The 8,880-nt window shown below is 35.8% G+C and overlaps 2 pseudogenes; both read left to right on the top strand.

The window, feature by feature from the left end:
• Positions 1-4,753: 4,753 nt before the first annotated feature.
• LOC126751834 (small nucleolar RNA U3) lies at positions 4,754-4,950 on the top strand (annotated as a pseudogene).
• Positions 4,951-8,384: 3,434 nt separating this feature from the next.
• On the top strand, positions 8,385-8,587 carry LOC126751824 (small nucleolar RNA U3; annotated as a pseudogene).
• Positions 8,588-8,880: the final 293 nt, after the last annotated feature.

The raw sequence follows: 8,880 nt of genomic DNA, 5'->3' as shown, positions 1-8,880 counted from the left end.
TCTAAGAATTGAAAATTGTATCTTATCTTTCTTACTTTTACTTATTCGTTTTTATATTCTAAACATATATTTAAATAATGTAAGAATTTTGTTTAAGAACTTTAACTTGTAAACAAAGAAAAATTGCAATATTTTTAAATGGGAAGAGTGACATATCCTAATGTTTAATTGGGGACTTTTTTTTATTTGAGCAAAAGCATTGAAACATCTTTGCCAAAGTGTTCAATTCAGCATTCTCGCCATTGACAGCGGTCCCGCACAATAAGCGGCGGCGTTTGTTTAATTGCGTATTTCACCTCATTAAGACTAACTGTTGTTCGTTCTAACTGTTGTTCGTTCGTTGCACGAGGTCGACGTTTTTCTTAACAAAAAGCTGATTCTTTCTGATTTAAACTTATGTATTTTAACATTATATAAAATTAACGTTTTAATTTTTTAACAAAATTAATATAAATTTATTAAAATAAACTAACACATTTTCATTAATTTATAAAATGTACAGAAAACGTTTTAATTTGACTATATATACCTCTTCTATAAATATGACACAAAAAATTATGAATCGCATACGTCGGACGCATCGTCATCTGCCTTCTCATGTCTGCCCGTTCCGGTCAACGTTGTTTGTGATGTGCACCACCCGGATATTCCGTGCGGCTCCGACTTCACGATGGGCAACTGAAGCGAAGGTTTATGTTAATGTACTCTTCAATATTGTTCGAAGAGTGTACGTATGAATTGGGCGTATCAAGTATCTTGTTTTAATTGGGAAAGTTATGTGCGATTCTTTCATGGGAATAAGATATATTCTTGCGGTAAAACGTAGCGTATGTGTTAATCCAGGGTGTTAGCTAACGCCATACCAAATTTTACTAAAATCGCTTCTGCACGCCGTTCATTTTATTCCGTGGTATGATCCTTCCCTACAGACAGTCCTTTCTTTCGTTGTGGGTTATATAATAAGTCTTAATGGTTAGGATTGGCGTGTACCTCTGATTACTGAAACATATTAGTTCCGTAATTTACTAGTATGAAATGGACCAGCTGCATCCACGGCAATTCGTTTAAACGTCACATCGTAATTTTATTATTTCATTTGGTCATGACTTCTAGACCTCGTCATTTGACTGCGATAAACTCGGAACAATTCACCCCGTAACTGATTGAAGACAATCAATCAATATAATCTTTGTTTTAATTTCTCTAAGACTTTAGTGCTTCTTATGTCTTATACATTTCGATTGTTGTGCAACTCGTTGAGAACTTGTGGATTTTTTACTTTCGGAACAATCATCAGATCTCGGGAGCTTAGACCATATTAGGCATTGTGCCCAATAAGCTTTTGCGACTGAGCTTTCTGCAATATACTATTTGGACTCCATGTATTACACAGTGTTCTGTTCTCTTCTTTGGCTTAGCTTTTGAGCAATGTCTGTATTCCAAACTAAAGGAATGCATCCGCATTTTCATGACTACTTAGTTAAATTTAATAGAGAAGTCGTAACTTTGTAGTACACCGTGCGAACTGTACTTTTGGATTCTTGAATTGTAGAAGCCATTTTAATGTGGCATGGTCTGTCCGGACTTGAAAACGCTGGCTACAAAAGTACTTATGAAAATGTTTGATGCACTTCACCTACGCCAGTAAATAATTTCTCTTTGGCTTGCTTATTGTCTGACTATAATACGCCACCATTTGCTCAAGCCCGTCAATGATTTGTGAAAGAACTGCATAGCCTCTAACATCCGTAACGAAAATAAACGCAGTACTTAACCGTTTCTTCAGAGTTTGCAAAAAATAAAGAATAGGAAGAGGTTATTTATTCCACTCACAGACATTGTTCTTTTTCATAAGTTCATGGGGACATGATATCGTCGATGTATACTTAAAACTTCACGTTTTGCTAAAGGAATGCTTATTAACAATAATAAAATATTTCACAACTTTGGTTCTTCCTGCTTTGAAACCATGCGTGAATTTCGCTCAATATATCGTTTTGGCTAATGGAATCTTCCCCAAGACGTATTTCGCAATTTATCACAGCCTCAATCTCCTGACACTGCCATTATACCTGCAATGGTTAAGTCATCTAACTGGAATACTTTTGTTTCTCTTGTCATAGCCAGGGTTTTGCCTATAATTAAATTTGGTGCAGATTCTTGTGTGGCCTCATCAACCCACAACATATTTTTCCGCATAGTCCATTTCTATTTCGACCAAATAACTACTTCTGATTTTGGTGGAATCTGTTGGCTCTCTGTTATTATCACTCGTCTAAAGTTGTACTTGGTATCGTAACTGAACATAAGTGACACTTCCATAATTGTATAAGTCGAAATCCTGTTTTCCGTATATATTTTGATTCCTTGATTCGCTAAAAAAGTCTACTCCAATTATGACTTCGTCGACAATATCTACCAATATAAAATTGTATAACACGGCTGCCTTTCCAATTACGGTTTCGCACGTTACTTTCACGAAAACTTCGGTATCTTCTCTAGTTGCAGTACGAAACTTTGCTCCAGCTAATGGACTTACTTCTTTTTTAATCAGATCCGATTGAATTATGTGATTCGTCCGTATCTACAGTCATTATGCGTTTTTTGCCGTATACACATCCCACATCCTAACGTTAACGTTACTTTTATTCCTGCTTATTTGTGAAATGGAAATTTTTCGCTTTAGTTTGAAGATTAGTTGGATTTGGCATTTGCTTCATTTTCCTCAACTTTGCGCTTGCGTCCAACTGAGTTATTGAGTTGGTTACCGTTGCATATTCTTTAGTGCGTTTGTAGATTTTTCCAGTGCTTTCTGCATTTTGTAAAATTTTTCAAGAAGTTGGTTCACCCAAGTCTGATTTTCTATTTATACATCCTGCTCTTTCAACTGTTATGATATCTGCTCTTTCATACGTGCACCTTGCGTTGCGAACTGCTCTTCCATTACGATTGTTGTGCCAACATTTGTTGTTGACACCTCTGTTATTTGATCATCTAATTTCAATTCAGAAACATATTCGTCAACATTAATGTTTTCCGCTTCGTTGGCTTCTCGTAACCGTCGATTGTAACCCGGCTTTTATTCCATTAGTTCTCACGACACATTGTTTCAACTCTTTTTTCAGTCGTGGAATTTGCGATTTTCGAATAATTTCTCTTTGGGAATTTATTTGATAATCACGAGTCTGACACCATTGGTAACGGATTTCTCGTTAAATCGTTTAGATTATGACTCACTTTTGAGTTCGACCACTGGTTATAAAGTCTTAATTTAATGGTTAAACACTTATTCCTATTTCTTACAACTTCTTGCTTCCAGCTCTAACAAGCAAGTATTAACGGAGCTGACCTATCAATGAAATATATGATCTGAAATGTACATTGCTTTTACAGAGGTAAAACTCACACTATATTTATGTTTTCCGTATGCTAACGTGAATTCAAAAATTCAATTGCTCACAATTTCCTCAAAAATTTGTGATGTCTGAAGGCAAACCACACAATGCGAAATGGGTGGTTTTGTTAATTTCAATATTTTTAAAGAAATTTGCAATTATTTTATTGAAATAGAATGGAGGAACTAGTCTTCTGTTATCTATTATAAACATAAGTATTTGTCTTTTATAGTAAAAATTTTACTAACGGTCTTTGCACATTTTAATTCCATCTAAAAGCTTAGGATCCAGATCTCAAGAAATGTAAAAATTTCATAAAAAAAACGCTTAAGAAATGGTCAAGAAAATTTCCTGCGGTAAGTTTTCTTGTGCTAGTATGCAGCTCTAAAGAAATCTGGTACTAATTTTTAATACATTTTTTTAATAAAATGCGAGTTTGGCAATCCTGGTATTGCGAAGAAACAATTAATCAACAATTGTTTCTTGAAGGAAAGTAATCGTTAAATTCATCCTAAGTTAGTTCAAATCATTATTATGAAGTATAGTTCATTTTGAAATGTTTTATAAAACTCACCAATCATCAACCACATTCCTTAAATCGCAATGAAAATATTTATGTTACTACACACATACATAGATATGTACATATTACACACAAATTTTATCTTCTTTGTTTATTCTTGCTACTCTAATGTGGATCATTCACAATGCGTAACCAGCTGTAAAAATTACTTGAAGAAATGTGTAGTATTTAATACACGTGCGAATAAAAAGATGTTTACAATTAAATAATATGCTGTAATGCTGCAGATGCTCCTTAGTTGTACTTTCGCATTTCGAAATCCTAAAAGTGGATGAAATTATTATATATGCACCAAATTTAGTAGATTTGCAAATTACTTACTTTTCTTGGTTGTCTATTTCATTATTTTGTCTTGTTTTTTTTGAAAATATACTTCTTATACGAGTTCGGAAAAGGTTGCGATAGATTCAGGTTGCGCAACCTTGCTCAATATGAATCTACCCATTGGTGACATATTCAATTAAAAATAAATTCTTTTGGGATTCGAACCTATGTACGTGCTCGTCGTAACTTTTCAAGCGCTTACCACCAACAGCGCCATTGACACTTGTATTGCGTTGTCCTAATTATGGTTTGGTTATGCATGAAAGAAATATACAAAGGATCGCCGATTGTTACCTCTTTCCTTGCTGCTGCTGTGCATATGTATGTTTGCATGCTTGTGCATTATTGAAGTTATGCTTCTTTTTCTTTCGTTTGTCTTTCATTTCTGCGAATTCTCAACTATTTTGCGTATATTTTGGTTGAAATACTCTGCGTTGGCCGTTGAAAAATTAAGGCTATACTTTACAGGATCATTTCTGTGTTCATTTAAATCTTTTTGTAAATCGACCCGCGATGACGAGGTATATCGTTTTATCTGACAGCGTGAGGTTTATGAACTTCATTTCTAATATTGTGTTGTGGCATATTAGAAATGATGTTTATTCGAAAATCACTCGCTTACAACGGATAAAACGACTTCTGAGTGGTGATTCATATGAGCATGTGCAGATACACAAGATAGGATAGAAAGATGTATGCCTTTTAACATCGTATACTATACTAATAAATATTTTTCGTACTAATAGAAATTAAATTTATCATGGCAATATTATGTAAGTATATGTATATTAGGTATATTGCTGTGACAAATTTAATTTCTATTAGTAAGAAAAATATTTATTAGTATAGTATTACGATATTAAAATGCAAAAATTAAAGACTAAGTCCGTCGAGATTCGAACCTGCGTTCACATTGTGTCTTTTTATGTGCTTACCACCAAAACCACTATTGACACTTTCGTGGCATAATTTTGTTTAAGTATAGAAATATGCTTTTGTAGAACATTTGCTTTCGCAAACATACAGACAAGTGTGCAAACGACATAATATATGTATGTATGATTGTTTCGCATTTTGCTTCTACGCCGGTCAAATTTCTATACAAAAATCGGCTGAAATGTGAGAAAATAAAAAATCGAAAACTAGGGCAAATAATTTTTAAAAATTTTATTGACAATTAAATATAAATACAAATACATGTAAATTTACTTAAATTTATTTAAATTTATTAAAAAACTTATTTAAATTTATTAAGAAACTTATTTAAATTTATTGAAAAACTGCAAAGAAAAATAAAAAGAAAATTCATTTTACTTTGGCCCAGTTTTCTGCGCAATACAAATGCAACGCCAATAATGAATACAAGAAATTGACTAAATATCATGATATAAGATATACAAATTATAATATGACAACCCAATTCGAAGAGTACAAAAGAGAGATGGTTGCGCTGCATATTCCCTTCCGCAACGAAGAGACAGAACTACTTACTTTCCGAGTCAAAATTCCTTCATTTAGACTTTGCTTTATAAAATGTGCATAATGAATTTAAATGTTCTAGTTTTCTTTCATACAAAATGATATGCATTTCTGAATATCACTAAGATAAAAAACGCTAATTTTGAGGCGCTCTCACACTGTAATAAGTTGGGCATCCCTTTATCCCTGGTGAACAGTCTGTTAGATGTAATTACTTCTGCTATTCACATGTGTTAGCGAATGGATTACCTATGCGTTATTCATAACAGCAATATTAGTTACCCTAAGAGTCATTGTTTTGGTTTGTTACCTCTGACATACAAACATGTTAGCGTATGTATTTGAATTTTTTAGCAGTAACAAACATATCTTTTACTTTATTTTTATTAACGTGTCACTTCGTTACCTTTAATAAATGCATACTCTAGCATTTCAGTTATTTTTTTGTTACCATAACCATTTCCAATTCTTTTAAATAAAATAAAATATATTTATATATACTTACACACATTTTTTAGCACCAGTAAGAAAGTTTTATTAGCTTTGAAAAATGGAAATAGGAAAATAAGGGTTGGCCCGATGTTTTAGTTTTAGAGTTGGAATTTTGAGGCTTTGTCAAAGATGCACTGCGCACAGGTTGACTCCGCCACAGTATCTCCTTCCTAGAGAGTCGTAGATGTTGCGTTGAAACGAGCTTTAAGTGTACCTTGAATAGGCCTCTGGAGCGTGCCGATAATGATGGCCGAATGGAGTCTTCTCGAATGAAGGCGTAGGGGCTTGATCCTAGCTTGCTGTGAATGAACGATTTGTTGGGGAATGCCAAAAGTATTGACAGGCTGCAGCTCAAGGTGACACGACGTAGTTCTTTCATTGTCCCTACTTCGTTTAGTTTGCTGTTGCATTCGATTATAAAATCTGAAGACAGGCGAATCGTTGTCTCGTAATGGTGTACACCCCATGGGTATTTTTAACGCACTCACCTTTTAGTTCACCACAACAAATTTTCAGAAAGAAAAGAAAAACGATTTTATGGGTATATATGTATACGTGTATGCGTAAATGATGGAGGTATGTCCCAATAGGGTTTTATTAAAAATTTACGGTAATTGAAAATTTTCATTTTGGTAGAACGCAGAGTGATGTGGTATAATTGCAAAAATGCGCACCGATTGCTGCTGGCGTCGGAACTGAAGTGAGCGGGATCTCTTCGTCGGTCCCTTTATTCCCTTTGGTTAGGCTGAGTCCATGTAGTGTGCTGGTGTAGTATGTGTGTTGACGTCGGGGGAGGATGCTCATTTATACATCCCGGCCTCTCTAGGCGAGTATTTAGCTTAGTAGCCTCTGAAGCTGTTGTAGAGTTTTAACAACGTTGCTGAGGCTTGCTGTACGGTGGGCTTACGGCCTAGAATAGCGCCACAGGTTCGTGGTTGTATTGCGTTGAAGAAGCGGGACTCCTCCGCGGTTTCGGTCGCGGGGTCGTCTGATGGCAGTACGGCTTTGATGGTATGATGACGCCCAACGACGGGTTCGGCGGAGCGGTGCTGTAGCGTGTGATGGTGACGCATGTATACCTGGCACTGATATCCTGTGGTATATTCGCGCGTGAGATGGGTAGGGGCCACACAATTCAGGCAATGCCCATGTACCTGGTCGACCTGCTAGCGTTGCAGAGGTGTCATCCCTTTGAAGATGCCACAGTGTGGCAACCTATATCGGCGGCGACATAGAGCGCATTGAAGCTGTGGTGGTTCCGGAGTCAGTAGTTGCGTGTCACTGCGCGGAGCCATTGGAACTGCTCGTGGGGGCTGCGGTGGTGATGGTTGCTCGCGGCGCTACTACTGGGATAGCTTTAGAGCGCGGAACAGTAACGGCCGAACGTACAGTTGGCATCCCGGCACCCATATTTTTCTGTTAAGAAATATTATTTAAATTGTCATATATATATATATACTCATATGGATCAACTTTTTTTGTTTCTGTTTTTTCTAGGTACATAGGTATTTATTGCGAGTGTTTATTTTATTATTATTTATTGAAGTTATACTTCTTATACGAGTTCGGAAAAGGTTGCGATAGATTCAGGTTGCGCAACCTTGCTCAATATGAATCTAGGCAACCTTGTCTGCGAAGATGTTCGAGCAGTAAGCGAAGCGGTGACAATCGGCCATCGTTTGTTCGTTTCTTTCGGCACAGCTCGGCTTTTCTACCAACAACACAATGTTGCCATGCTTATGCTGTTGTTGTTTTTGTAGAACAATGTTTCAATTTTTGGTTGGTGACATATTCAATTAAAAATAAATTCTTTTCGGATTCGAACCTATGTACGTGCTCGTCGTAACTTTTCAAGCGCTTACCACCAACACCACCATTGACACTTGTATTGCGTTCTCCTAATTATGGTTTGGTTATGCATGAAAGAAATATAAAATGGATCGCCGATTGTTACCTCTTTCCTTGCTGCTGCTGCGCGTATGTATGTTTGTATGCTTGTGCATTATTGAACTTATGCTTCTTTTTCTTTCGTTTGTCTTTCATTTCTGCGAATTCTCAACTATTTTGCGTATATTTTGGTTGAAATACTCTGCGTTGGCCGTTGAAAAATTAAGGCTATACTTCACAGGATCATTTCTGTAGTTAGTCTTCATTTACATTTTTTGGAAATCGACCCGCAATGACGAAGTATATCGTTTTATCTGACAGCGTGAGGTTTAAGAAGTTCATTTCTAATTTTGTCTTGTGGCATATTAGAAATGATGTTTCTTCGAAAATCGCTCGCTTACAACGGATAAAACGACTTCTGAGTGGTGATTTTAATGAATAAATTCCTTTTGGTTGAAATGCTCTGCGTTGGCCGTTGAAAAGTTAAGACTATACTTCTCAGGATCATTCATTTCTTCAAAGAAATTAATGACCTTTAGAAATATGCATATTTGCATTATTTCGTTGTCATTTCCATATTCGTAGCAATAGAATTTCTATGGCATAAGTAAAGTAATGGCCGCCGATTTTCACCCCTTGCCGCTGTAGCAGCTTCGCCTACAAACATGCGGAAATATGTATGTATGTATAGGTATGATCGTGAATACATATCGACGCGGA

Source organism: Bactrocera neohumeralis, chromosome 2 (assembly GCF_024586455.1).
Source record: "Bactrocera neohumeralis isolate Rockhampton chromosome 2, APGP_CSIRO_Bneo_wtdbg2-racon-allhic-juicebox.fasta_v2, whole genome shotgun sequence".
Classification (NCBI taxonomy): domain Eukaryota; kingdom Metazoa; phylum Arthropoda; class Insecta; order Diptera; family Tephritidae; genus Bactrocera; species Bactrocera neohumeralis.
Note: the sequence above shows the minus strand (reverse complement) of the source record. Positions and strands in the feature narration are given on the sequence as shown.